We start from the raw sequence: 27499 nt of genomic DNA, 5'->3' as shown, positions 1-27499 counted from the left end.
GGGGTACAAATTGGAATTCGAGACGTCTCCCCCTCGCCGTTTCCTAAAGTCGGCTTTACCGATGTCTCCTTCTGACAGGGAGACAGTTTTGGAAGCCATTCACAAGCTGTATTCCCAGCAGGTGATAATCAAGGTACCCCTCCTGCAACAGGGAACGGGGTATTATTCCACACTGTTGTGGTACCGAAGCCGGACGGCTCGGTGAGACCGATTCTAAATCTAAAATCTTTGAACACTTACATACAGAGGTTCAAATTCAAGATTGAGTCACTCAGAGCAGTGATTGCGAACCTGGAAGAAGAGGACTACATGATGTCTCGGGACATCAAGGATGCTTACCTTCATGTCCCAATTTACCCTTCTCACCAAGGGTACCTCAGGTTTATGGTACAGAACTGTCACTATCAGTTTCAGACGCTGCCGTATGGATGGTCCACGGCACCCCGGGTCTTTACCAAGGTAATGGCCGAAATGATGATACTCCTTCGAAGGAAGAGAATTTTAGTTATCCCTTACTTGGACGATTCCCTGATAAGGGTAAGATCCAGGGAACAGTTGGAGGTCGGTGTAGCACTATCTCAGGTAGTGTTGCGGCAGCACGATTGGATTCTCAATATTCCAAAATCGCAGCTGATTCCGACGACTCGTCTTCTGTTCTTAGGGATGATCCTGGACACAGTTCAGAAAAAGGTGTTTCTCCCGGAGGAGAAAGTCAGGGAGTTATCCGAGCTAGTCGGGAACCTCCTATAACCGAGCCAAGTCTCAGTACATCAATGAGATGGTTCTGGGAAAAATGGTGGCTTCCTATGAAGCAATCCCATGCGGCAGATTCCACGCAAGAACTTTCCAGTGGGACCTGCTGGACAAATGGTCTGGGTCGCATCTTCAGATGCATCAGCGGATAACCCTGTCACCAAGCACAAGGGTGTCTCTCCTGTGGTGGTTGCAGAGTGCTCATCTTCTAGAGGGCCGCACATTCAGGACTGGGTCCTGGTGACCACGGATGCCAGCCTGCGAGGCTGGGGAGCAGTCACACAGGGAAGGAATTTCCAGAGCTTATGGTCAAGCCTGGAGACATCACTTCACATAAATATCCTGAAGCTAAGGGCCATTTACAATGCTCTAAGCTCAGCAAGACCTCTGCTTCAAGGTCACCCGGAGTTGATCCATTCGGACAACATCACGGCAGTCACCCACGTAAACAGACAGGGTGACACAAGAAGCAGAAGGGCAATGGCAGAAGCTGCAAGGATTCTTCGCTGGGCGGAAAATCATGTGATAGCACTGTCAGCAGTATTCATTCCGGGAGTGGACAACTGGGAAGCAGACTTCCTCAGCAGACACGACCTCCACCCGGGAGAGTGGGGACTTCACCCAGAAGTCTTCCACATGTTTATAAAACTCGACAAGTATTGCGCCAGGTCAAGGGACCCTCAGGCAATAGCTGTAGACGCTCTGGTAACACAGTGGGTGTACCAGTCAGTGTATGTGTTCCCTCCTCTGCCTCTCATAACCAAGGTACTGAGAATTATAAGATGGAGAGGAGTAAGCACTATATTCGTGGCTCCGGATTGGCCAAGAAGGACTTGGTAACCGGAACTTCAAGAGATGCTCACCGAGGATCCGTGGCCTCTACCTCTAAGAAGGGACCTGCTCCAGCAAGGACCCTGTCTGTTCCAAGACTTACCGCGGCTGCGTTTAACGGCAGGGCGGTTGAACGCCGGATCCTGAAGGAAAAAGGCATTCCGGATGAAGTCATCCCTATCCTGATCAAAGCCAGGAAAGATATAACCGCAAAACATTATCACCGCATTTGGCGAAAATATGTTGCGTGGTGCGAGGCCAGTAAGGCCCCGACGGAGGAATTTTCAACTAGGTCGATTCCTACATTTCCTGCAAACAGGAGTGTCTATGGGCCTGAAATGGGGGTCCATTAAGGTTCAAATTTCGGCCCTGTCAATTTTCTTCCAAAAAGAACTAGCTTCAGTCCCTGAAGTTCAGACGTTTGTGAAAGGGGTACTGTATATACAGCCTCCTTTTGTGCCTCCAGTGGCACCTTGGGATCTAAATGTAGTTTTTGGGTTCCAAAAGTCACATTGGTTTGAACCACTTAAATATGTGGAGTTAAAATATCTCACATGGAAAGTGGTCATGCTGTTGGCCCTGGCCTGGGCCAGGTGCGTGTCAGAATTGGCAGCTTTATCCTGTAAAAGCCCTCATCTGATTTTCCATTCGGACAGGGCGGAATTGAGGACTTGTCCTCAGTTTCTCCCTAAGGTGGTTTTCAGCGTTTCACCTGAATCAACCTATTGTGGTGCCTGCGGCTACTAGGGACTTGGAGGACTCCAAGTTGCTAGACGTTGTCAGAGCCCTGGAAATATAGGTTTCCAGGACGGCTGGAGTCAGAAAATCTGACTCGTTGTTTATTCTGTATGCACCCAACAAGCTGGGTACTCCTGCTTCTAAGCAGACTATTGCTCGTTGGATTTGTAGTACAATTCAGCTTGCACATTCTGTGGCAGGCCTGCCACAGCCAAAATCTGTAAAAGCCCATTCCACAAGGAAGGTGGGCTCATCTTGGGCGGCTGCCCGAGGGGTCTCGGCTTTACAACTTTGCCGAGCAGCTACTTGGTCAGGAGCAAATACGTTTGTAAAATTCTACAAATTTGATACCCTGGCTGAGGAGGACCTGGAGTTCTCTCATTTGGTGCTGCAGAGTCATCCGCACTCTCCCGCCCGTTTGGGAGCTTTGGTATAATCCCCATGGTCCTTACGGAGTCCCCAGCATCCACTTAGGACGTTAGAGAAAATAAGAATTTACTTACCGATAATTCTATTTCTCGTAGTCCGTAGTGGATGCTGGGCGCCCATCCCAAGTGCGGATTGTCTGCAATACTGGTACATAGTTATTGTTACCAAAAAATCGGGTTATTGCTGTAAGTGAGCCATCTTTTCTAGAGGCTCCTCTGTTATCATGCTGTTAACTGGGTTTAGATCACAAGTTATATGGTGTGATTGGTGTGGCTGGTATGAGTCTTACCCGGGATTCAAAATCCTTCCTTATTGTGTACGCTCGTCCGGGCACAGTATCCTTACTGAGGCTTGGAGGAGGGTCATGGGGGGAGGAGCCAGTGCACACCAGGTAGTTCTAAAGCTTTACTTTTGTGCCCAGTCTCCTGCGGAGCCGCCATTCCCCATGGTCCTTACGGAGTCCCCAGCATCCACTACGGACTACGAGAAATAGAATTATCGGTAAGTAAATTCTTATTTTCTTCGCACTGACGGACGCAAGAAGATTGACAGGAAGGGGACGTTACTGGGTGTCAACTGACCGTTTTCAGGGAGTGTTTGTAAAAACGCAGACGTGTCTGAAAAAAATGCAGGCGTGGCTGGGCGGGTGTATGACGTCAAATCCGGACACGAATAGGCTGCAGTGATCGCAAGCGCTGAGTAGGTTCAGAGCTACTCTGAAACTGCACAAACTGTTTTTGCAGAGCTCGGCTGCACAAGCGTTCGCACTTCTGCTAAGCTAAAATACACTCCCCAGTGGGCGGCGGCATAGCATTTGCACGGCTGCTAAAACTAGATAACGAGCGATCAACTCAGAATGACCCCCACTGTGCGCATGCTAAATACCGTTAGTTTACCACATACTGTATGATAAGAAATTACAGATATACTTTAATGATCATCTTTTGGAAAAGAAAAAGATTTGAAAACTTTTTTCTTTTTTTTTACTATTGTATTGTCCTTTTAGTGTGTCCACAATGAGGAAACTCTGTATTTACTCACTTTGGTAGTAACATCTCTCCCTGTATTTTAACTAATGATTATAAATAAAAATTCTTACCCTCAGTCACAGACCACACTAACAGCAGCAGATACTGAGATTAGAAGACTGCTGTCACACAGGGGGCAGGCAGGCCGTGTTCTCTCCTGCCAGGGGATCATCAAGCAGCTACTGAGATTAGAATGAACAACAGGGACTGCTGAGCATAGACAGCAGTCATATTGACTGCAGTAAATCACTGTCGTTACCCAGAAGCCCCTTGGAAGGGCTTACGCAGTGAAGAATAAGGGTGTTTTGATTTACAATCCAGGGCAGTGGGAGACTCCACACTGAACCAGGAGTCTCACGCAAGATGCAGGAGGGTAGGCTATGACATTTTTTTAAAAACCAATGTGGAAGCACTTAAGGTGCATACACACTGGGCGTTTTTGCCCAGCGTATATGCACAGCGATGATCGCTGACATTGCTGGGCTGAAAAGCGCTCAGTGCATACACACTGAGCACTTTTCCCCCCTGTCCAGCGATGTCAGCGGGGGTGAACGGCTTTCCATAGGTGCTCCATTATATCCAATGGTGGGAACTTTGCGGTCAGCGGTAGAGTGACCCCACATAACCTCGCGGTCTACCGCTGACCGCAAAGTTCCCACCATTGGATATAATGGAGCGCCTATGCGCTACATTGTATCTCGAGTGCGCCTCCTGACTGACAGCTCAGACGCGCACAGCCAATCAGGAGAGTGCCATGACGTGGCGCTCCCTGATTGGCTGAAGGGACCCTCTTTGACAGCAGTCACGGGGGGTCCCGCCAGTCGGCGAAAGGGGTCCCATGTGTAAATATGGGACCCCTTTCAGTGCGTGGATTGTGTTTTTTCGTTTTTTTATTTTGTCAAGTACGTGGATTACAAACAAAAGAAGACCGATCTACACTGGATTGTTGTGAGTATAATTTTATTTACAGGTACCCCGTGGATTCTACATGGACCGACTCTTCGTGTCAACATAGGTAAGTATGTATGTATGTTGGTGTGCATGTATGTACTGTTATACTGTCACGGTGTCTGTGTATTGTTTTTATTATGGTATTTTTTTGTAGTAGAACTACAGGTACCAGCGGGCCCGTTTTTCCACCCACTTGCTGGTACTTGTGGTTCTCCAAGTACCAGCTTGCGGGGAGGCTTGCTGGGACTTGTAGTTCTGCTGCAAAAAACAATATTCTTTTTTTGTCGCAAAAGGCTATCAGCCCCCCATCCGCCGCCCTTGGATGGGGGGACAGCCTCGGGCTTCACCCCTGGGCCTTGGGTGGCTGGAGGGGGGGACCCGTTGATATAAGGGGTCCCCACTCCTCCAGGGTACCCCGGCCAGGGGTGACTAGTTGGGGATTTAATGCCACGGTCGCAGGGACCAATATAAAAGTGTCCCCCGGATGTGGCATTATCTCTCTGGCTAGTGGAGCCCGGTACTGGTGTTAAAAATACGGGGGACCACTACGTCTTTTGTCCCCCTTATTTTTGGCACCAGGACCAGGCGCAGAGCCCGGTGCTGGTTGTTAAAATACAGGGGAACCCCTGTCATTTTTTCCCCCGTATTCTTACAATCAGGACCGGCTCAAAGAGCCCGAGGCTGGTTATGCTTAGGAGGGGGGACCCCACGCATTTTTTTTCAGGATTTATTGAACACTTTTGTGCCGTCCGTGAAGTCGAATCCAGGCAGCCCACTATTCGTCAATTGGTCCGTTTTTCGACAGCGGGACTGACGAATCCGTTATTTATTGAATATGTCGAATTCGGGTCCCGGTGGGAGGGTTCCGCCTGTCGAATTGTGTCAAATCCAAAAACGGTCGAATTCCAGACGAAATTCGACCGCAATTGCATATACCCCATAGTGAAGTATTTAAGAATGTAATTTATTTTACTAATATAGTCACTTGAAAGTCTCAAGTCTGTCTTACATGAAGGATGATCTTTATTACTGTCATGGATGTGCATATAAGGGTAAATCAAATGCATCAAACTGTTCCAAAAGCCTTATGATTAAAGTATAGGGTGACTCCAGTTAATCCTCACCACCTATTAAAAAGAGAAAGAAAGGGACTTACTAACCAGTTAGTACCCCCATGAATGCCCGCTCTCTACATCTCATCTCATAAAATGTTGACAGTTTGTTGACTTAATGGATTTCGCAGATAAGCAGTGGGGTTTGAGTTAGGCACGAGGTGGAGGGTTAGGGTTGAGCTAATAGGTGGTGGGTGGTGAGGGCAGAGCCAGAGAGGGGAATGGGGGAAGGGAGCAGAGAGGCTGCGGGAGGAGACGGTTATGGTTAGGTTGCTGGTTGGGATGGTTAGAGTTAGGCTGGCGGGGGGGGGGGGGGGGTGAGTTAGGGAAATGGTTAAAATAATTACGTAAGATAAATATCAGGATCTGTCTGCATTTTGACCCTCAGGATGTCAATGTTTACAATCTGATGGTTGGCATAGTGAGTGCCAGGATTTCACTAGCTACTCCTGCGCTTACCTCACCCTGGGGCGCACAATAGTGACAGTTTTTTTTTTTTTTTTAAAGAAAATAAGGGGAAAGGATAGGGCAGCCTATCACTAAAACATGATGTGACGTCAGTGTCCTGTTTGGAAGTGTGGATATATAATATTTCAGCTGTAAGAAGAAAATATATTTTCCTTGATTTTAGCTTAGTTTTCAACTACCTTATAGCACTGTTGCAAGACAGAAAAATTTACCACAGATTTAGGAGTACACACATTGCCATTATTTTCAATGTCACCCTTGTGATAATTCTATTACATTATGACAACATACGTCAATCCCAATGGTTACAATATTTGCATGTATTTATCCCACTGGTTGTGCATTCTGTATAGACACATTCAATTCTTTTTTTCTTATTGTTTTATTTCTTTTCTTACTTGATCACTTAAAAAGAAAGAGTGTCTCCTGCGTGGTGCCAAATGCTGATCAGAAACACAGACAAGCAAGGTGTGCGCACACTGCCAAGTGCTGACATATTCAAGTCCTATTAAATGTGGTTTTGCGCAATTATCCTGAAAAAAAACAACAACTGTTTTTCCCCTCAATTGCTGAGCAGGAGGGAACAAAAAAAAAAAAACCTAGACGGCACAAAACAAAATGCAAAAGAAGCTTGTAGGGGAACTGAATTTTAATTGACTTAAGTGCTTTATGAATAGACCGTACCTGCACAGATAGCCATGTGTTCCTGCTGTGTGCCATTGCTGCAGTTGTGATTAAAGAAGCAGTCATCTGAAGTGGAGGTGACACAGAGTAGGTATACGTTACTCTCCGAATGCAGCTGCGAGGGCCCCCCGAGGGATCATTTGCCCACAAATAAACATGAGTGGTCTCATTATGTTTACAATATGGAAATGAATTGATGAAAAGTTCTCAGCGGGATATTTTTAATACAGAATGGTCTGGAATCGCGAGGGGCGGACCTGTCAGCTCGCTCACTGATTTTCTGAAGCTTACTGATTTGGAGTTGGTCCCACAGATTTCCAGCTTCAGTTTTCATTGAATCCTCAATAGGGTCAGCTTGTTTCCATTAAATAGCATTTAAGGTGCAGGCCCATTTGAAAATCTGATTTTGTAGATTAAGGAGTCAGTTTTTTATGGCTGTAATTCACTTTCCTGCTATCAGATCATCCACAAACTTAGTGATACCGATACCCAGGTACGGGAAATATTAAGGGGAAAGTACCAAAACTGTTTGCTTGTGAGCGTAGAATTTCAAATAGTATTGTTCTTTTAAAGGGGAAAAAAATGGTATATCTATCATCATGACATATATTATTTTCAATATATATAATTGCTTTGCTGGATATTGCTGGTTTTATACAGGTACAAATGTTTGTTTTTTTTACTGTGATAGATACATTACAGTAGGGGTTGAGTGTTAGAGGTGGCAATAAGGGCTAATGGAGACTAAATTCTGTTATCCCAGTGTGGATTTCTATGTAAAAATTAAATTTACTGTATGTATGATATAAATCTACCATTATGACCTTTTATAGTTGAAATCAATATTTTTGTTGGGGACAGGGCTGTCTTTACAGCATTGTAAGCCCAGGGCAAAACAATGCATTGAGGCCCCCACCCAGCCATTCACAGGAATAAATAAAAAATAACTTAACCCCTCCTGCGATCCCCGGCCATCTCTCCACATGTTTCCATACAGTAATGGCTGACAGCACTCTGATTGGCAGATAGCGCCAACTATTTACCAGTCAGCATGCTGACAGCCATTCGCAGTCAGGCTGTTAGGAAAGTAGAGAGTGCTTCCTGGCTGTTCTGATTGTGTGTAATTCTCAATTAGAGCAACTGGGCAACATTCTGTACCTGCCGCCTAAGACGTTACAGAGGCACCAGTCTGGGGGGCAGATGCCCAGCCTGGCCCTGCTTTAAGGGCCCTAAAATAGTGTGCCTATTCATTAAGATGGCCCCTACAGCCACATGTAGGACAGACCGGCTTTTGCACAGACAATCCTGAAACTCATTGGAAATGTTTCTTTCCTTTGTTAATTTTGCCATTTATTATTGTTTTGTATCCGAGTATCCAGCAAATAGACAAGTCATATGGTTTTTGGGATTGTTCTTTGAAGAACACCGGTTCATGTATGTTTTAGCTAGTGATGAACACACGCATATTTCTCTCTTGCGGGAAAACCCCTTTATTACCATGCTTGGTACTTGCCCGATGATTCGCTAAGGTAGTAAATTGCGGTTATTGTGAGCTGGTTATCACTTTCCTGTCTCTGTTCAGTCATTGATATGTGCTCACACAGGAGCCTGAAATCCCATCCACTAGACTAGCTCGAATCATTTCTTCCAGTGCTAATAATACATTACTTGGGGGATAGTGTTCATGTGGAAAGATACATCCTTACTTCTTAATCTCCTTAGTGTTGCTTTGCAGACCATTACCATCGCTATCTAGTCAGTTGCATTTCTCAGGAGGAATGGCTTCAAAGTAGAGACAGAAAGATTTGGAGAAGAAAGGCTGCCCTGGCCAGTGTAAAGTATAAGAGAGTTCCTAAAGTAAGTTTGTATAAAACTATTATAATACGTAGGTCGTGTTCCTTAATACTTGTTTAAACAGTTAATTCTGAGGCTTTGCTGATATATGTTCAATTATGATGACTTCAGCATTAAAAATGCATTATAATGAGCATAAAGCAAATCTTTAGTCACGGATTTCCTGATGACTTAACATCCTCACAATTCACTGTAGTGGATAAATGATCTTACATATCTCTCAAATGACACATGTGCTGATCACTTGTGGCTGTGCTTACACCCCAGGAAACCTATCTTTTCTCCGCTTTGGCAGAGATTCATCATGTCTCCCAACTGTCCCAATTGTGACTGGACAATCCCACTTCATCATTTAGGGGCCTGTGACTGTTTATCTGTCTGTGACTGTTTTCATTGCATCTGCTGATTATTTATAATCATACATATATTCTCATGACCGCCGTGTCATTCAGATGTAATTAACCCTTGTGACCACTGTGTCATATGTTGATGATTTAGCTGATTGCATGTAATTCTCTTTTGTGACAAATTTTGTTACGAATCACTTACTATTTCCATTCCTAACAGACAGCAACTATTTGACATACATTTGGAGTGACCTAGGAGGAAAGTCCAATATTTGCGGTCATACTTCACTGGAGATGCCCAATCTCTTCCGAACTTGGAAGCTAAGCAGTGAAAGGCCGGGTTAGTATAAGGAAGGGAGACCTCCTTTGAACACTCTGGTACTGCAAAAAATTTGACTATTGGACACAGTGGCACTCAACTTTATGTCATATTGGGATTCGCATGACCAATGATTTTATTTTCTGCACTTATATAATCCTTACTGGATATTAGCAGTATGAATGATGGTCATCTACTTTAATAAATGCAGATTCTGTTCGGCATAGGCATCATAGAATTCTACTCTCCGGCAATTCATTAATCGTGAATCTAATATCACGAATAATTATTAATATTTTCGCATAGCTATGTTTTTCACACACATTTACTCCTAGGATCTGATTTATGTCAATCAATTTGTCATTTTTAAAATTTATTAAGTATAATATTTTCCTCTGAATCAAGAGTGCTCCCACAAAAGAGTCCTTTTCTTTGAACCTTCTTTGGTTACTTTTTGGTACTTGATACTCTCTGACTCTAGGGAGCACCACTGAAAGCAACATTGGTGTTGGGAAAAACTCCTATAACATCTATACTTGCCATATACAGAAGAAATTCTATTTAAATTCAGTTTTTCAGAGGTTACTAACTGTTTATACATTACTGTTTTGAACTGGTGCGGTTCCCTTCTAAACCCACTTTCTACCCCAGGAAACCTATCTTTTCTCCGCTTTGGCAGAGATTCATCATGTCTCCCAACTGTCCCAATTGTGACTGGACAATCCCACTTCATCATTTAGGGGCCTATATATTAGTTTGGCCCTACAAAAAAAAAAAAAAAGGTTTGCTTTTGTCACATTCCATCTTATTTTGCCCCATTTATCAATAAAAAACCCTTGGGATAGGTGAGCAACTTACTGTATACAGCTACATAATGTACACATGCACACTGCATTGGAAGCCCAGTCTTGGCCTCCTGTAGTACATGTGATACAAATGCTAAAATAGAGGAAAAAAAACCACAATAAAATGATGGCACTTCTGCATGATGGCTATTGCAGGACAGCACCACCATGGCCCTGGGTAAATATACAGTCACTAGCTTTTATTTGGGGGGGGCACACATTGCATTACAGACCCCAAAATTACTTGTTGATAGCCATCACAGGTTTCAGGACTTCATGAATAAGGAGCAGACCAACCTCTATCAAAAACTGTCATTATTGCCCGAGATGCAGTTTTTCCCCAATTACTAAATAAACCCAGTGGTTTTCTATTACAAATTCCAGGCATTGTTGGCTTGCAGCGATAGGGCTTTGAATTTCCCCAGAGTTGGTACACGCTTACCATCATCAAGTGTGTTTTCGCCCAGAGACCAAAGAAATACTAGCAGATCAATTCTGGTCCGGAAATTAATTTGTATGTACCACTTGGGCCTGGACCACAAGAAATAATAATTGTGCGACATTTAATTGTTCCTTAGTGATTCTCTGTGACGAAGCACAGTGATGTTATGGTGCGTTTATAAAGCCAACCAGACACTGACTGGTCCTGCCACTTAACCCAAGAGGATTAATATCCAATTTGTCCATGCTCCTAGGTGACAAAATAGGTTGTAGTCTGGCATTTGGTGCATGGGCTACGTGACAAGGTAATAAGGCAGTACCTGCTAGAAAAGTTGAAGTTGCTTTAATATACAGATATCTGGGGTTATGGTAATGTCCAGATCACAGTTACCAACATGCTTATTAATAAAGTGCTCCGCAGTCATTCGGTTATTAGCAAACATTGTGGTCAGGTGTGCTATGATTTTGGGCCAATTTCCCAATATTGCTGCTGCAGCCGTAACAAGTGTGGCCTTTACTGAAACAGAATCATATAAAGTCACCTGGATGCTTTTGTCTCCAAAGAATCACAAAGAGGAGAATTGTATTTTTGCTACCTTGACACCACACTCAACATACCCACCCTATATCCCGTCTTCTAGATACAGTATGTTTCCCAAGGTAATTGTGAATGGGATGTTTCAGCTTCCATCTAGGTTCCCCAGTATAAATAAGCTATACTATAGAAAGGCAGAGCGTTGATACATATCCTTTTATTGATTTCAACATGCAATTCTACCCTTTCACCAAGTATTTTTTTCTACCAAAGAAAATATAAACATTTTTTTTGCCCTTTCTTAGTTTTGTCCATGGAGCATTTTTGTTTCATATCCGTGGCCAATGAAGCCTCAAACCACGTGGCAATGTATTAGGTAAAAGTTGCATAAACACCAATATGTTTTATTTCTTTAGAAAAATCAACTCTGTTTGTCATGGGGCTTAATTCAGACCTGATCGTAGATGTGTGAAAAAACGCACATCTACGATCAAAATCTTTGACATGCTGGGGGACGCCCAGCATCGGGCAAGTCCGACCCGCATGCAGGGTCCTGCCCTCCCCAAACCTGCAGACATGCGAAAGCATTGCCGCCGCTGTCACACCTGCCGAGTAACTCTCTGCCTACACAGCCTAGCTGCGAAGGCAGACGGCTACTCGCCATGTTTTTGGGCGCAGTGACTGGGTGTGATGTCACACAGGTGCCACAACCCGCCCAAGCAATGGTCCGGACACACCTCCGTTGAATGAACAGCGCCCACCAATGCCGCCTACACGCTTTCCCAACTCCGCCTACACGCCCCCGACAGCCCCATGATCGCCTTTGCCTTTCAATCAGGCAGAGGCGATCGCACAAGTGAGATACCATCACCTCACTGTGTGCGCACGCGTAATACGGCTTCTGTGCGTGCGCATACAGCGCTGGCCTTCAGCCTGCGTACGCTGCTGCTGCAGCAACCAGGTCTGAATAAGGCCCATAGTTCAGTTACATTATCACATGATTTCTCGCTATTACACGTCTGATGTCCATTTCCCCGCAATAAATGGTTCCTAAGGCGGGATGAGGAATCCCAGCAAAGGCCACCACAACGCTTTGTATCTAAAACGTCACTGCTTTAACTGCTAGTTAGTGGCAGGGATCATGGTAATATCAAAGGGCAGTTTACAGTGTTAAGAAAAAGCTGGGATTTAACTGTTGCTACCAGACTGTAGGGGGGTTGGTGTATGCAAACAGCATGGTTTTGAGATATACTTATATACACACAGTACCTAGGTTTGTAGGAAAAGTGATGAATATATAGAAATCCCCTAGATGTTCACAAATGCACTGAGCTGAGACATAAGAATATTTCTGATGCATTTTCTCATTTATAACTGCACACGCGGGATTTTGATAGCTGTCCAAATATTTGTTCCCAGGCTTTGGCAACACTTGTGTTGTCTTTAAACAACTTATAATATTTAACAGTGCTGTGTACCTAACCACTGTGCAGCAGGATTGGAGGTACTGTATGGTTTGTTTGTGATGGATATGTCATTTTGTTCCAATCTAAAACAGAGTTACTTTCATTTAAAAGAGCAACTTAATTTCAATGTATGCTCATGGTAGTATGTAAATCCACTCCCTAGCAATAAAATAAACATGCTCTCACTTTTATGGAGTGTACACACGGTGAGATGTTTTCTTACAATTTTGACTATATAGTCAAAATCGTAAGAAAAGTTAGTGCAGATCGCAAGGTGAAAGTCACCTTGCGATCCCGATTCGATAACGATGCACGGTCGGCATCGCAAGCCTAGATAGACTGTGCAGGCAAGTCAATTTTGACTATCTCTATAGAAGATATAGTCAAACTTGACACTTAGCCAAAATCGCACATAGTCAGTATCGCAAGCACAGTCAGTATGTGCTTGCGATGCTGACCTAGCCCCTGTCGCATAGTGAGAGTCGGTCTTAGCCCGAACCTCAACGTGTGTATGCACCTTTAGAATGGAGAATTCCAATAAATGTCCTTTGCCACATAACTACTACTACTTGACGATAGAATGTTGACGTATGAAGTTTGCATTTGGTGGTAACTGGGATTAGGATAAAATATCTGCCGACATTTTGACATTCAGACTGTGTTGATATCGTGATGTTGACATGCCGTACCACACCCCTCGAGGGAGCTTCAAATAAACTGATTGTGAATAGCCGTTATTACACATATACAGTGCATGTATTGTAACTCTTCAAAACTGAAGCTGATTTTACCAGAGATTGATGCATATCTCCAGAGATTGATGTGTATCATATATGATATGATAACCATCCCTGGGAGTGCATACTATAAATATTGTCCATTAGTGCTCCCGATTTATTCAAATGTAGTTATATTTACTTTCATAAGGTGCAGGTTTCTGGGTAAGCAGGATGGTTAGAGCTTCTTCTGAACTAGAACCATCAATAGTAATAGAGCTTTCTGATGAGGATCACTTCTAAATACAAAATACCAACACATACCATCAATATTTTGACTTCATCAGAGGTGTTTTTGTTATCTTGATGTCCCCAAGTTTTTCAGCAGCCGCAGAGGTTGTATGACACTTGTTAACATCTTGCTTTTCTTATTGCGGTAACTCACGTTTCTCTGACGTCCTAAGTGGATGCTGGGACTCCGTAAGGACCATGGGGAATAGCGGCTCCGCAGGAGACTGGGCACAACTATAAAGGAAGCTTTAGGTCTAACTGGTGTGCACTGGCTCCTCCCACTATGACCCTCCTCCAGACTCCAGTTAGAATCTTGTGTCCGGCTGAGCTGGATGCACACTAGGGGCTCTCCTGAGCTCCTAGAAAGAAAGTATATTTAGGTTTTTTATTTTACAGTGAGATCTGCTGGCAACAGACTCACTGCAGCGAGGGACTAAGGGGAGAAGAAGCGAACCTACCTAACTGGTGGTAGTTTGGGCTTCTTAGGCTACTGGACACCATTAGCTCCAGAGGGATCGACCGCAGGACCCGACCTTGGTGTTCGTTCCCGGAGCCGCGCCGCCGTCCCCCTTACAGAGCCAGAAGCAACGAAGAGGTCCGGAAAATCGGCGGCAGAAGACTTCGGTCTTCACCAAGGTAGCGCACAGCACTGCAGCTGTGCGCCATTGCTCCTCATGTACACCTCACACTCCGGTCACTGATGGGTGCAGGGCGCTGGGGGGGGCGCCCTGAGGGCAATATATGACACCTTGGCTGGCAAATCTACATCATATATAGTCCTAGAGGCTATATAGATGTAAAATTACCCCTGCCAGTATTCCAGAAAAAGCGGGAGAAAGTCAGCCGAAAAAGGGGCGGGGCTTCTCCCTCAGCACACTGGCGCCATTTTTCCCTCACAGCTCCGCTGGAAGGAAGCTCCCTGGCTCTCCCCTGTAGTCTGAACACTACAGAAGGGTAAAAAAGAGAGGGGGGGCACTAAATTTAGGCGCAGTATAGATATATATATATATGATATATAAAAAAATAAAAAAAAGCAGATATAAGGGAAAACACTCATTTATAGTGGGATCCCTGTGTTATATAGCGCTCTGGTGTGTGCTGGCATACTCTCTCTCTGTCTCCCCAAAGGGCTTTGTGGGGTCCTGTCCTCTGTCAGAGCATTCCCTGTGTGTTTGCGGTGTGTCGGTACGGCTGTGTGGACATGTTTGATGAGGAGGCTTATGTGGAGGCGGAGCAAATGCCTGTAAACGTGATGTCACCCCCTGCGGGGTCGACACCTGAGTAGATGGTGCTGTGGAAGGAATTACGCGACAGTGTCGACTCCTTGCATAAAAGGTTTGACGACATACCTAATGTGGGACAGCCGGCTTCTCAGCCTCTGCCTGCCCAGGCGTCTCAAAAGTCATCAGGGGCTCTAAAACGCCCGTTACCTCAGATGACAGACACAGATGTCGACACGGATACTGACTCCAGTGTCGACGACTATGAGACTAATGTAACTTCCAGTAGGGCCACACGTTACATGATTGAGGCAATGAAAAATGTGTTGCACATTTCTGATGTTACCCCCGGTACCACAAAAAAGGGTATTATGTTTGGAGAGAAAAAACTACCAGTAGCTTTTCCTCCATCTGAAGAGTTAAATGAAGTGTGTGAAGAAGCGTGGGCTTCCCCTGATAAAAAAGCTGGTAATTTCTAAGAGGTTACTAATGGCGTACCCTTTCCCGCCAGAGGATAGGTCACGCTGGGAAACATCCCCTAGGGTGGATAAAGCGCTCACACGCTTGTCAAAGAAGGTGGCACTACCGTCTCCGGATACGGCCGCCCTGAAGGAATCTGCTGATAGAAAGCAGGAGGCTATCCTGAAATCTATATATACACACACAGGTGTTATACTGAGACCGGCTATTGCTTCAGCCTGGATGTGCAGTGCTGCTGCTGCGTGGTCAGATTCCCTGTCAGAAAATATAGATACCCTAGACAGGGACACTATATTGCTAAACGTAGAGCATATAAAAGATGCACTTTTATACATGAGGGATGCACAGAGGGATATTTGCCGGCCGGCATCCAAAATTAGTGCAATGTCCATTTCTGCCAGGAGAGGGTTATGGACTCGGCAGTGGACAGGAGATGCAGATTCCAAACGACACATGGAAGTTCTGCCTTATAAGGGTGAGGAGTTGTTCGGGGATGGTCTCTCGGACCTCGTTTCCACAGCAACAGCTGGGAAGTCTACATTTTTACCCCATGTTCCCTCACAACCAAAGAAAGCACCGTATTATCAGGTACAGTCCTTTCGGCCCAATAGGGGCAAGCGGTTTAAAGGCGCGTCCTTTCTGCCCAGAGGCAGAGGTAGGGGAAAGAAGCTGCAGCATACAGCCAGTTCCCAGGAGCAAAAGTCCTCCCCCGCTTCCTCTAAGTCCACAGCATGACGCTGGGGCTTCACAGGCGGAGCCAGGTACGGTGGGGGCCCGTCTCAAATATTTCAGCAATCAGTGGGCTCGCTCACGGGTGGATCCCTGGATCCTTCAAGTAGTATCTCAGGGGTACAAGCTGGAATTCGAGACGTCTCCCCCCCCCCCCCCCCCCCCGCCGTTTCCTCAAATCTGCCTTGCCAACAACTCCCACAGGCAGGTAGGCAGTGTTACAGGCAATTCACAAGCTGTATTCACAACAAGTGATAGTAAAGGTGCCCCTACTTCAACAAGGAAGGGGTTACTATTCCACAATGTTTGTGGTACCGAAACCGGACGGTTCGGTGAGACCCATATATAAAAAAATTCAAGTTCAAGATGGAATCGCTCAGGGCGGTTATTGCAAGCCTGGACGAGGGGGATTACATGGTATCACTGGACATCAAGGATGCTTACCTGCATGTCCCCATTTACCATCCTCACCAGGAGTACCTCAGATTTGTGGTACAGGATTGTCATTACCAATTCCAGACGTTGCCGTTCGGTCTATCCACGGCTCCGAGGGTCTTTACCAAGGTAATGGCCGAAATTATGATACTCCTTCGAAAGAAGGGAGTTTTAATTATCCCGTACTTGGACGATCTCCTGATAAAGGCGAGGTCCAGAGAGCAGTTGTTGGTCGGGGTAGCACTATCTCGGGAAGTGCTACAACAGCACGGCTGGATTCTAAACATTCCAAAGTCACAGCTGGTCCCTACGACACGTCTACTGTTCCTGGGGATGGTTCTGGACACAGAACAGAGAAAAGTGTTTCTCCCGGAGGAGAAGGCCAAGGAGCTGTCATCTCTAGTCAGAGGCCTCCTAAAACCAAAACAGGTGTCGGTGCATCACTGCACGCGGATCCTGGGAAAAATTGAAGCTTCCTACGAAGCGATTCCATTCGGCAGGTTTCATGCAAGAACCTTTCAGTGGGACCTGTTGGACAAGTGGTCCGGATCGCATCTTCAGATGCATCGTCTGATAACCCTGTCTCCAAGGACAAGGGTGTCTCTGCTGTGGTGGCTGCAGAGTGCTCATCTTCAAGAGGGCCGCAGATTCGGCATACAGGACTAGGTCCTGGTGACCCACGGATGCCAGCCTTCGAGGCTGGGGGGCAGTCACACAGGGAAGAAACTTCCAAGGACTATGGTCAAGTCAGGAGACTTCCCTGCACATAAATATTCTGGAACTAAGGGCCATTTACAATGCCCTAAGTCAGGCAAAACCCCTGCTTCAAAACCAGCCGGTACTGATCCAGTCAGACAACATCATGGCGGTCGCCCATGTAAACCGACAGGGCGGCACGAGAAGCAGGACGGCGATGGCAGAAGCCACAAGGATTCTCCGATGGGCGGAAAATCACGTGTTAGCACTGTCAGCAGTGTTCATTCCGGGAGTTGGCAACTGGGAAGCAGACTTCCTCAGCAGGCACGACCTCCACCCGGAAGAGTGGGGACTTCATCCAGAAGTCTTCCAAATGATTGTAAACCGTTGGGAAAGGCCACAGGTGGACATGATGGCGTCCCGCCTAAACAAAAAGCTAGAAAAGTATTGAGCCAGGTCAAGAGACCCGCAGGCGATAGCTGTGGACGCTCTAGTGACACCGTGGGTGTACCAGTCGGTTTATGTGTTCCCTCCTCTTCCTCTCATACCAAAGGTACTGAGGATAATACGGAGAAGAGGAGTAAGAACTATACTAATTGTTCCGGATTGGCCAAGAAGAGCTTGGTACCCGGAACTTCAAGAAATGATCACAGAGCACCCATGGCCTCTGCCGCTCAGACAGGACCTGCTGCAGCAGGGGCCCTGTCTGTTCCAAGACTTACCGCGGCTGCGTTTGACAGCATGGCGGTTGAATACCGGATCCTGAAGGAAAAGGGCATTCCGGAGGAAGTCATTCCTACGCTGATTAAAGCTAGGAAAGAAGTAACCGCAAACCATTATCACCGCATATGGCGAAAATATGTTGCGTGGTGTGAGGCCAGGAGGGCCCCAACGGAAGAATTTCAGCTGGGCCGTTTCCTGCACTTTCTACAGTCAGGGGTGACTATGGGCCTAAAATTGGGTTCCATTAAGGTCCAGATTTCGGCTCTATCGATTTTCTTCCAGAGAGAACTGGCTTCACTACCTGAAGTTCAAACTTTTGTTAAGGGAGTGCTGCATATTCAGCCCCCTTTTGTGCCTCCAGTGGCACCTTGGGATCTCAACATGGTGTTGGATTTCCTAAAGTCACATTGGTTTGAGCCACTTAAAACCGTGGATTTGAAATATCTCACGTGGAAAGTGGTCATGTTGTTGGCCTTGGCTTCGGCCAGGCGTGCATCAGAATTGGCGGCTTTGTCATGTAAAAGCCCTTATCTGATTTTCCATATGGATAGGGCAGAATTGAGGACTCGTCCCCAGTTTCTCCCTAAAGTGGTATCAGCGTTTCATCTGAACCAACCTATCGTGGTGCCTGCGGCTACAAAAGACTTGGAGGCTTCCAAGTTGTTGGACGTAGTCAGGGCCCTGAAAATATATGTTTCCAGGACAGCTGGAGTCAGAAAGACTGACTCGCTATTTATCCTGTATGCGCCCATCAAGTTGGGTGCACCTGCTTCAAAGCAGACTTTTGCTCGCTGGATCTGTAGTACGATTCAGCTTGCACATTCTGCGGCTGGACTGCCGCATCCTAAATCAGTGAAAGTCCATTCCACGAGGAAGGTTGGCTCTTCTTGGGCGGCTGCCCGTGGGGTCTCGGCTCTACAACTTTGCCGAGCAGCTACTTGGTCGGGGTCAAACACATTTGCAAAATTCTACAAGTTTGACACCCTGGCTGAGGAGGACCTAGAGTTTGCCCATTTGGTGCTGCAGAGTCATCCGCACTCTCCCGCCCGTTTGGGAGCTTTGGTATAATCCCCATGGTCCTTACGGAGTCCCAGCATCCACTTAGGACGTCAGAGAAAATAAGAATTTACTCACCGGTAATTCTATTTCTCGTAGTCCGTAGTGGATGCTGGGCGCCCATCCCAAGTGCGGATTGTCTGCAATACTTGTACATAGTTATTGCTTAACTAAAGGGTTATTGTTGAGCCATCTGTTGAGAGGCTCAGTTGTTATCATACTGTTAACTGGGTATTGTATCACGAGTTATACGGTGTGATTGGTGTGGCTGGTATGAGTCTTACCCGGGATTCAAAATCCTTCCTTATTGTGTCAGCTCTTCCGGGCACAGTATCCTAACTGAAGTCTGGAGGAGGGTCATAGTGGGAGGAGCCAGTGCACACCAGTTAGACCTAAAGCTTTCTTTATAGTTGTGCCCAGTCTCCTGCGGAGCCGCTATTCCCCATGGTCCTTACGGCATCCACTACGGACTACGAGAAATAGAATTACCGGTGAGTAAATTCTTATTTTTTCAATAGCCATAGATATACAGATAATCTGTATTACTATTGATGGTTCTATTTCAGAAGAAGAAGATCTATCCATGCTGCTGAGATATCAGGATAGTGATTTACCCACAATTAAGTCAAAATATTGACGAAACATTTTCGATATTTTGGATTTAGAAGTGAAACACCTTAGAATGCTATATTTGTAATGATGGTTTGAAGAAGAAGTTCTTAACCATCCTGCTTAACCAGAAACACTGTACCTTATTAAAAGAGTTTTAACTTCCTTGGATTAAGTGGGGAGCACCACAGGACAATATTTATAATAAGCACTTCCAGGTACGTTTACTGTAAGTTTGCTTTTGAACAGTTTGGAACTTTTGACCAACAAAGTTCCACCCCTAGGAATAGGATAGGATGAAATCAGGAGCGCAAAAAAAACATTTTCATGCCATCTTTAGCATGATAAACCTGAAAAAATGCAGCGATTTCGCAGCTAATAGGATACCGCCCTAAATCGGAGAGGACAACCTCTGGTCTGGAAGAAGGTTCAGCTGGTTTGGAAGAATTCCCTGCAGTTCTGAAGTCTTCTAGATGTTCTGGGAATTTAGGCCAGAATGGTTTTATCATCAGTTTTAAAAGAAAATTACCAGGCACTCTCATTCTAGACTCGCTTTTTGCAATGTGAAAGAAAAAGTCACAAATATAGGTAGAAAATTATTGTTTTCAAAGAACTGATGGTGAAATCTCTGTGAAAGTGATAGTGAAATCGATGGAGTAGTTGTATGTTACATAACATATTCTGCATCTAAAAAGGCAACAGGTTACCCATGTACCAGTCATTATTAAGAATGAGCAAAAATTGTACAGATCCTCAGATACCTACTACCATTATGTAATCTCATTTCTATATCCAGGGAAGCTACAATATATTATATAAAAATGCAAATAGCTGGTGCACCGTGGACACTGCATTCTGCCCTAATATCTAATGCTGCATATACCTTGGCCGATATATCTGCCTTTTTAATTAAATTACATAATTCACAGACATATCGCGTCATCCCTGTAGCACAGCCGACGGACGATATATCTGACAATTATCCGTACACTTGCTAAGGGGGCCGAAGTCAGAGCTGGGTGGAAAAACTAAAATGCCCATCCAGCTGCATGACAGGGACCAACTTAACGAGCAACTGATATGTAAGTTTGTACACTTACCTTGAATGTCCTCTCATCGGCGCGACAGCAGGTACACCAACATATCTGGTGTGTACCCAGCCTTACTGTAAATATAAAATGCATTTACTATTTCCTGGAGATTTACATCCGTTTTAAGTAGGTGGATAGAGATTGAACGGAATTCCTCTTTTAGCTTCTTAATTAACAGTATTGAATAATGAAGACTATGCATTCTAAAAACAAAAACACAAAAACTAGGTTTGGAATGCTGTACAGAGTTTCAATGTAAGCTTATTTTTTATCAGAATTTTTGCTGTAATCAGTATTTGCTTTTGGACTGGATACTCGGTGTATTTGTCAAGTGTCCCTTCAATGATTACTGTGTAAATACAAACAACCCTTCTGTTTTCTTTGTAGTTTACAGCCAAGTGCCGTCTCTGATTTTCTATTTGTCTTTGTGTTCCCTGGAGAAACAGTCCACAATGATCCAGGCAGCCATGGCCATCTAGTCTATAACCGCTCCAGGATCACTGATTGATATTCCCGGCTCTGAGAGTAGTGCTAGGACTGTCAATCAGAATGACACTGGCAATATAACAAAGCTTCTGGATGGATAGACAACTAAGGGAAATACAATTTTGGAACTCCTAAAACAAACCAAGCATGTAGTGGGTTTGGAATATTTAAGGTCAATGAAAAACCATTTCTACCAAATATATGAGAAATCTGATGTTATCAGGGAAAGCAATAAATGAGTGTTTTATGCCCGATGTGAAATCCAAGCAATAGGTAACATCTCAGTGTCACTTAATGTGGGAGTATATATGTTATAAGTAATTGAGGGTAACAATTCTGTTGTAGCTTAAATAGCTGCTAACAGAAGTTTGTTTTCGAATTAATGACTGAGACTAGTTGTGGGTGGGTAGAAATATAAATTAGTGAAAAATTGGTGAATATTTTAATATTTTCCTTTAATATTTTCTCTATCGTCCTAAGTGGATGCTGGGGTTCCTGAAAGGACCATGGGGAATAGCGGCTCCGCAGGAGACAGGGCACAAAAAAGTAAAGCTTTTACCAGATCAGGTGGTGTGCACTGGCTCCTCCCCCTATGACCCTCCTCCAGACTCCAGTTAGATTTTGTGCCCGAACGAGAAGGGTGCAATCTAGGTGGCTCTCCTAAAGAGCTGCTTAGAGAAAGTTTAGCTTAGGTTTTTTACTTTACAGTGAGTCCTGCTGGCAACAGGATCACTGCAACGAGGGACTTAGGGGAGAAGTAGTGAACTCACCTGCGTGCAGAGTGGATTTGCTGCTTGGCTACTGGACACTAGCTCCAGAGGGACGATCACAGGTACAGCCTGGATGGTCACCGGAGCCGCGCCGCCGGCCCCCTTGCAGACGCTGAAGAGAGAAGAGGTCCAAAATCGGCGGCTGAAGACTCCTGAGTCTTCATAAAGGTAGCGCACAGCACTGCAGCTGTGCGCCATTTTCCTCTCAGCACACTTCACACAACAGTCACTGAGGGTGCAGAGCGCTGGGGGGGGCGCTCTGAGAGGCAAATAAAAACCTTATTAGAGGCAAAAAATACCTCACATATAGCCCACAGAGGCTATATGGAGATATTTAACCCCTGCCTAACTTCAAAAATAGCGGGAGACGAGCCCGCCGTAAAAGGGGCGGGGCCTATCTCCTCAGCACACAGCGCCATTTTCTCTCACAGAAAAGCTGGAGAGAAGGCTCCCAGGCTCTCCCCTGCACTGCACTACAGAAACAGGGTTAAAACAGAGAGGGGGGGCACTGATTTTGGCGATATTGTATATATATAAAAGATGCTATAAGGGAGAAACACTTATATAAGGTTGTCCCTATATAATTATAGCGTTTTTGGTGTGTGCTGGCAGACTCTCCCTCTGTCTCCCCAAAGGGCTAGTGGGTCCTGTCCTCTGTCAGAGCATTCCCGGTGTGTGTGCTGTGTGTCGGCACGTGTGTGTCGACATGTATGAGGACGATGTTGGTGAGGAGGCGGAGAAATTGCCTGTAATGGTGATGTCACTCTCTAGGGAGTCGACACCGGAATGGATGGCTTATTTAGAGAATTACGTGAGAATGTCAACACGCTGCAAGGTCGGTTGACGACATGAGACGGCCGACAATCTATTAGGACCGGTCCAGGCGTCTCAGAAACACCGTCAGGGGTTTTAAAAACGCCCATTTACCTCAGTCGGTCGACACAGACACGGACACTGAATACAGTGTCGACGGTGAATAAACAAACGTATTTCTCATTAGGGCCACACGTTAAGGGCAATGAAGGAGGTGTTACGTGTTTCTGATACTACAAGTACCACAAGAAAGGGTATTATGTGGGAGTGGAAAAAACTACCTGTAGTTTTTCCTGAATCAGATAAAATAAAATGAAGTGTGTGATGATGCGTAGGGTTACCCCGATAGCAAATATTGGCGTTATACCCTTTCCCGCCAGAAATTAGGGTACGTTGGGAAACACCCCTTAGGGTGATAAGGCGCTCACACGCTTATCAAGTGGCGTTACCGTCTCCAGATACGGCCGCCCTCAAGGAGCCAGCTGATAGGAAGCTGGAAAAATATCCTAAAAAGTATATACACACATACGGTGGTTATACTGCGACCAGCGATCGCCATCAGCCTGGAGATGCAGTGCTGGGTTGGCTTGGTCGGATTCCCTGACTGAAAATATTTTATTCATGTAGAGCATTTAATAGGATGCATTCTATATATATGTATGTGAGATGCACAGAGGGATATTTGCTCTCTGGCATCAAGATAAGTGCGTTGTCCATATCTCCCAGAAGATGTCAGGGACACGACAGTGGTCAGGTGATACAGATCCCATACGGCAGATGGAAGTATTGCTGTATAAAGGGAAGGAGTTATTTGGGGGTCGGTCCATCGGACCTGGGGACCACAGCAACAGCTGGGAAATCCAACCTTTTTTACCCCAAGTTACATCTCAGCTAAAAAAGACACCGTCTTTTCAGCCTCAATCTTTCCTTTCCCATGAGGGCATGCAGGCAAAAGGCCAGTCATATCTGCCCAGACATAGAGGTAAGGGAAGTAGACTGCAGCAGGCAGCCCTTTCCCAGGAAAAGAAGCCCTCCACCGCGTCTGCCAAGTCCTCAGCATGACGCTGGGGCCGTGCAAGCGGACTCAAGGTGGGGGGGTAGTCTCAAGAGTCTCAGGGCGCAGTGGGATCACTCGCAAGTTGACCCCTAGATCGTACGAGTATTATCCCAGGGGTAAAGATTGGAGAGTCGAGACATCTTCTCCTCGCAGGTTCCTGAAGTCTGCTTTACCAACGGCTCCCTCCGACAGGGAGGCAGCATTGGAAACAATTCACAAGCTGTATATCCAGCAGGTGATAATCAAAGTACCCCTCCTACGACAAGGAAAAGGGTATTATTTTTCCACACTATATTGTGGTACTGAAGCCAGACGGCTTGGTGACACATAGTCTAAATCTAAAATGTTTTGAACACTTACATAAAAGGTTCAAATCGAGATAAAGTCACTCAGAGCAGTGATAGCGAACCGGAAAAAAGGGGACTATATGGTGTCCCTGGACATCAAGGATTACCTCCATGTCCAAATTTTGTCCTTCTCATCAAGGGTACCTCTGGTTCGTGGTACAGAACTGTCAATATCAGTTTCAGACGATGCCGTTTGAATTATCCACGGCACCCCGGGCCTTTTTACCAAGGTAATGGCCGAAAAGATGTTTCTTCAAAGAAAAAAGGCATCTAAATTATCCCTTACTTGCACGACCTAAAAAGGGCAAGTTCCAGAGAACAGTTGGAGGTCGGAAGAGCACTATCTAAAGTAGTTCTTCGACGGCACGACTGGATTCTAAATATTCCAAGAATCGCAGCTGTTTTCCGACGATACGTCTGCTGTTCCTAGGGATGATTCTGGACACGGTTCAGAAAAAGGTTTTTCTTCCCGAGGAAAAAGCCAAGGAGTTATCCGACCTGTCAGGAACCTCCTAAAACCAGGAAAGGTGTCTGTACATCAATGCACAAGAGTCCTGGGAAAAATGGTGGCTTTTTACGAAGCAATTCCATTCGGCAGATTCCATGCAAGAATTTTCCAAAGGGATCTGTTGGACAAATGGTCAGGGTCGCATCCTCAGATGCACCTGCGAATAACCCTGTCGCCAAGGACAAGGGTATATCTTCTGTGGTGGTTGCAAAAGGCTCATCTATTGGAGGGCCGCAGATTCGGCATACAGGATTTGATCCTGGTGACCACGGACGCCAGCCTGAGAGGTTGGGGAGCAGTCACACAAGGAAGAAACTTCCAGGGGGTATGGACGAACCTGGAAAAGTCTCTTCACATAAACATTCTGGTACTAAGAGCAATCTAAAATGCTCTAAGCCAGGCGGAACCACTCCTGCAAGGAAAACCGGTGTTGATTCAGTCGGACAACATCACGGCGGTCGCCCATGTAAACAGACAGGGCGGCACAAGAAGCAGGAGTGCAATGGCAGAAGCTGCCAAGATTCTTCGCTGGGCGGAGAATCACGTAATAGCACTGTCAGCAGTGTTCTTCCCGGGCGTGGACAACTGGGAAGCAGACTTCCTCAGCAGACACGATATTCACCCGGGAGAGGGGGGTCTTCATCCAGAAGTCTTCCACATGCTAATAAACTGTTGGGAAAGACCAATGGTAGACATGATGGCGTCTCGCCTCAACAAGAAACTGGACAAGTATTGCGCCAGGTCAAGAGATCCACAGGCAATAGCTGTGGACGCACTGGTAACACCTTGGGTGTACAAATCAGTATATGTGTTTCCTCCTCTGCCTCTCATACCAAAGGTATTGAAGATTATACGGTGAGGAGGAGTAAGAACAATACTAGTGGCTCCGGATTGGCCAAGAAGGACTTGGTACCCGGAACTTCAAGAGTTGGTCACGGACGACCCGTGCCCTCTACTTCTGAGAAGGGACCTGCTACAACAGGGTCCCTGTCTCTTTCAAGACTTACCGCGGCTGCGTTTGACGGCATGGCGGTTGAACGCCAGATCCTAAAAGGGAAAGGCATTCCAGAAGAAGTCATTCCTACCTTGATTAAGGCAAGGAAGGAAGTCACCGCGAAACATTATCACCGCATTTGGCGAAAATATGTCGCGTGGTGCGAGGATCGGAGTGTTCCGACGGAGGAATTTCAACTGGGTCGTTTCCTACATTTCCTACAATCAGGATTGTCTATGGGTCTCAAATTGAGATCTATTAAGGTTCAAATTTCGGCCCTGTCAATATTCTTCCAAAAAGAATTGGCCTCAGTTCCTGAGGTACAGACTTTTGTTAAAGGAGTACTGCATATACAGCCTCCTGTGGTGCCTCCGGTGGCACCGTGGGATCTAAATGTAGTTTTAGATTTCCTCAAATCCCATTGGTTTGAACCATTGAAAAAGGTGGATTTTAAATATCTCACATGGAAAGTGACTATGTTACTGGCCCTGGCTTCCGCCAGGAGAGTATCTAAATTGGCGGCTTTATCTTATAAAAGCCCTTATCTAATCTTCCATTCGGATAGGGCAGAACTGAGGACTCGTCCGCATTTTCTCCCTAAGGTGGTATCAGCGTTTCACCTGAACCAACCTATTGTGGTGCCTGCGGCCACTGGCGACTTGGAGGACTCCAAGTTGTTGGACGTTGTCAGAGCCTTAAAAATATACATTTCAAGGACGGCTGAAGTCAGAAAATCTGACTCGCTGTTGATACTATATGCACCCAACAAGTTGGGTGCCCCTGCTTCTAAGCAGACGATTGCTCGTTGGATTTGTAACACAATTCAACTTGCTCATTCTGTGGCAGGCCTGCCACAGCCTAAATCTGTTAAGGCCCATTCCACAAGGAAGGTGGGCTCATCTTGGGCGGCTGCCCGAGGGGTCTCGGCATTACAATTCTGTCGAGCAGCTACGTGGTCGGGGGAAAACACGTTTGTAAAATTCTACAAATTTGATACCCTGGCAAAAGAGGACTTGGAATTCTCTCATTCGGTGCTGCAGAGTCATCCGCACTCTCCCGCCCGTTTGGGAGCTTTGGTATAATCCCCATGGTCCTTTCAGGAACCCCAGCATCCACTTAGGACGATAGAGAAAATAAGAATTTACTTACCGATAATTCTATTTCTCGGAGTCCGTAGTGGATGCTGGGCGCCCATCCCAAGTGCGGATTATCTGCAATACTGTACATAGTTATTGTTAACAAATTCGGGTTATATTGTTAAGGAGCCATCTTTAAGAGGCTCTTTCTGTTATCATACTGTTAACTGGGTTTAGATCACAAGTTGTACGGTGTGATTGGTGTGGCTGGTATGAGTCTTACCCGGGATTCAAATTGCCTCCCTTATTGTGTACGCTCGTCCGGGCACAGTACCTAACTGGAGTCTGGAGGAGGGTCATAGGGGGAGGAGCCAGTGCACACCACCTGATCTGGTAAAAGCTTTACTTTTTTGTGCCCTGTCTCCTGCGGAGCCGCTATTCCCCATGGTCCTTTCAGGAACCCCAGCATCCACTACGGACTCCGAGAAATAGAATTATCGGTAAGTAAATTCTTATTTTCCACATTCTATTTGTTTCCTCACAACCTGATGGAGCTTGAGAGGTGCTGCAGAGAGGAATGGGCGAAACTGCCTAAAGATAG

General features: G+C 45.7%; 1 protein-coding gene and 1 pseudogene across 5 annotated transcripts in view; both read left to right on the top strand.

The window, feature by feature from the left end:
- Positions 1–27499, top strand: part of ARB2A (ARB2 cotranscriptional regulator A) — a 792581-nt gene that overhangs the window by 463582 nt on the left and 301500 nt on the right. The window lies entirely within an intron of this gene.
- Positions 9466–9585, top strand: LOC134934846 (5S ribosomal RNA; annotated as a pseudogene).

Source organism: Pseudophryne corroboree, chromosome 1 (genome assembly GCF_028390025.1).
Source record: "Pseudophryne corroboree isolate aPseCor3 chromosome 1, aPseCor3.hap2, whole genome shotgun sequence".
NCBI lineage: Eukaryota > Metazoa > Chordata > Amphibia > Anura > Myobatrachidae > Pseudophryne > Pseudophryne corroboree.
Note: the sequence above shows the minus strand (reverse complement) of the source record. Positions and strands in the feature narration are given on the sequence as shown.